We start from the raw sequence: 3,892 nt of genomic DNA, 5'->3' as shown, positions 1-3,892 counted from the left end.
CTTTGCTGTACTCTGTTCTGAAAGTCCTAGAAAGTAAAAAAAAAAAATTTGGAATGAAAACAAGACCAATAGATAAGTCATTTTACAGTTCAGTCTTATAAACCATACAAGGGCAGCTTTTCTAATGATAATCCATCTTCCTGAATCTTAGTCATCAATTATCTTGAAAGCAGCCCCAATCATTGGGGACTAATCAAAGACAACATGCACCCCCCCCCAAAAAAAAAACAAAAAAAAACCTAGGTAGAATATATGTATATGTATATATGTATATATATAAAATTTATCCTGTATATATATACACACACACACAGGATAAATTGAAAAATCATCAGCAGTGGGAAGGCAGCAACATTAAGAGGGATTGTGAAAGATTTCCTGTAGAAGGTGGGATTTTATTTGATATCTCTTGATGAAAAGATGATGATACTAAAATGATGACAAAGACATACCTTTTTGGATATGACCAATATGGGAATTTGTTTTACTTAACATTCAAGTTATGTATTGATTCTTCTGCTTTTTTAAATTTTAAAATGTTTTATTTGCTCATTGTGGATGAAGACATAGGAGAAGAGACAGATTAATTTTTAAAAAGTGAGAGGTTGATGCTAGACACTGTTTGTAAAACATTAAAGCAAGTTTCCATGAGAAGAAATATTATATATATATATATACATATATATATATAAATATTTTTTCTAGTTGCCTGGAGATATTGTTTTATATCTAACTTTTTTGGTAGAGACCACATAGTTTTAAACCTCTAGAATTCTAAATATTAACAAAATTTTTTTTCAGAAATTTTTTTGCCCTTACTATAAAAATGAATTAGTGTCACTAAGTCCATATGTAAAATGCTGTGGTCTGAGTGCCTCAAGCCAAGTTTAAATGGCAGCAATAACTTTTTTTTAAATTTCATTTAAAAAATCTTATTAGTACAAATATTTTCCCAAATCTCATTCTTTTAAAGCTTATTTTATGATTTTTGATATCACCTTAATTTCTAAATATATTATTTTCCCTCTCACTTCCTCAGAAAGTCATTCTTTGTAACAAACAAGAGAGAGAGAGAGAGAGAGAGTCAGACAGACAGACACACAGAGAGAAAGACTTTAGAGACATACAGAAGAAAAAAGAGAGAGACGGACACAATGAGCAAGTCCTCAAACTAATCAAAAATCCAACAGTATAATATAGGACATATTTCATACCCACAGTCTACCTCCTTTGCAAGAAAGGATGGGAGTTATATTTTCCATATCTTTTCTGTAGAGTCAAACTTGGTCACTTAAATCTCATTCTTAACAAAGATGTGTATTTGCGGTGATTAAGGAACCATGAGCTAACTTGAGACCTCCTATCAAGTAAGAAGATTCCTGGGCATGGACTTTTATTAGAAAGGCACTTCTCGTAGAGGTACATATATGTTCTAACCCCTTGCTGGAAGAACACAAGAAACACATTTGATTAGTCCCCAATTGTTGGAATCCTTACTAACTGTTAACTAATTAGAGTTGATCTAATCTTACAAGAAGATGTTTTGGGCAGAACCTGAAACAAGGTACTAAGTAGAACTAATTAATACAAGGCTTGTGTTCACACCTTTACTCATTGGAGTTCAAGGAGTTCATACCTCCCTTGAAGCTCTTTGGGCTAGAGAGCACTATGGGAGAAAACCCATAATCCCTCTCTCTGGAAGGAGCATAAATAGGCCAATGGGCCAGTCGAAGAAGTTCTTTAGAGTGAAGAAGCTACAAGTCGGGATTTCAGCAGAATTACGCCAGAAGCCCTCTCTTCAAGGCAAGACAGATTCATCTTGGTGCTGGCTCTGGAGGCTGAAGAAAGCAGAGGCAGAAGCAAAGGACAAAGCGGCAAGAGCTCTTGGAACCAAGCAGAGAGATAGGCCTCTAAGCTAACCGGGCTATATTGGAGATAATAAAAGATCTGAACTTTGATCACCTGGCTGTATTTTGAGAAGAAAAAGCTCACAACACCCAATGATTAGGGCTGCTTTCAAGATAATTGATGGCTAAAATTCAGAAAAGATGTTCTATCATTTGAAAAGTTGCTCTAATGAACTGTAAAATAAAATACATATTGGTCTTATTTTCACTCCTATTTTTTACTTTCTAAGACTTTCAGAACAGAGTACAACAAAGGGAAGATTTCTCCCTTTCTATCTGCAACCTGGGACTTCCAAACCAGAGTTTAGCAAAATGGGAGCAGATAAGGAGGGAAGAGGATATTTGTGGGGTTGTTTTTTTTTTTTTTTCCATTTCTAGTCCCATGGACAGAAATTTTCAACCTGCAAAAATACATGGCAAGCAGACTATGCTTCCTTAAGTGAATTTAAAAAAAGAGTGTCTGGATTACCAATTTCTGTTCCTTCTAACAGTCCAACTTTCTTTTTGATCACTGATCACAGACTATTGAACTTGGGAATTGTTGTTTCTGGAATTGAGAATTACTTTGTGTTCATACTGAGTTCAAGAATTCCTGAGTTAGGTAGTCCTTAAGTTTGAGACTCTGGAAACTGGCCTTTCAGTAGTAGAAAAATTTTCTTAACACTATTTCTATTGGAAAAGGAAGAGCATCTTCACCAGCAAAAGATCTGTACCTGAAAATCTAATGCCATACCATAAAGGATCAGAAGGACTTTGGCAACTCCACATGATATTTACTTTGAGTTCCTTGGACATTGCAGAGAGAAGTTGAATGAAAAATAGCTGTTCAGTATCCTCACAAAATATTTTTATCTTCAGGGATGGTGGTGGTAGTGTTAAGAGATGAATGAATCCAGTGGGATCTCTGAATGTTTTATTTTTCTCTATTTGTTCATGGGTTTTTAAGAAGTGCTTTGGATCATTCATTTTCTACAGAGGGTGAAATAGAGGTGCTGTCACTCCTGACACTTATATTGTACTTTGAATGCTCTCTAGGAACTCGGAACTCTTTTACTCATATTTGGGGAAAACTAGATATATCTAAGCTTTATTCAGGAGATTTACTCAGAATTTTGGGGATGCAATATGAGCCAAAGAGAAAAAACGATCTGTTTGGGGTGAGGTACCAAGGATCAAACCTAATCTATGAGTCCAGAGTTCTTTGGAGAAGAGAAATGTGAACCATGCATATGACAGATGATTTTTTTTAACAAAAAATTATCCAATTAAGGGGAATCTTTTTCACCCCCACTACATAAAAAACAGACTTTACCAAAAATATCTTATAATATATTGGATCTCTGTTTCTAACACTAACTTCCTTGGATTATATGAAGCATGACTTAGGGTTTGATATTTTATAACTCAACTGAAGCTTAGTTCACTTTCTTCTCCTACTAGAGAGTTGGAAAATAGGGCAGTAAACCTCTCCCAAAGCCTTTCTTTTTTAGAGGGCTCACAACCTTTTTAGTGAATTGCATTTTTTAAATCAGCAACTATAGTTGATTTCAAATTTAGGGAACAACATACACATTGGGGGCCCATTCTCGAACCCCCTTTTAGTTGTGTGTGTTATCTTCTCCACATTATAAGATATTGGAAAGCAAGGACTTTTTTCCACAATTTTTACACCCCAGTTTAGTAGACACAACACATGCTTATTTAATTGAATATGTCTAGGAATATAATTTCAGGATCAAAGAATGAGGATATTTTAGCCACATTACTTCTTTCTGTTTTATATATTGTCTTCCTCTATTAGAATGTTGGCAGTTTGGGGTCCTATTGGAAAGAAGGCTGGGAATGAGGAAGATCTTAGTTCAAATGTGGTTTCAAACACTTACTAGCTGTGTGATTCTGAGCAAGTCCTTTAATTTCATTCCTCATATGAAAAATGAACTAGAGAAAAAGGCAAGGCACTCCAGTATCTTTGCCAAGATGACCCT

This window comes from Antechinus flavipes, chromosome 4 (assembly GCF_016432865.1).
Source record: "Antechinus flavipes isolate AdamAnt ecotype Samford, QLD, Australia chromosome 4, AdamAnt_v2, whole genome shotgun sequence".
Lineage (NCBI taxonomy): Eukaryota > Metazoa > Chordata > Mammalia > Dasyuromorphia > Dasyuridae > Antechinus > Antechinus flavipes.
The sequence above is the reverse complement of the archived record's forward strand: the minus strand, read 5'-3'. Positions refer to the sequence as shown.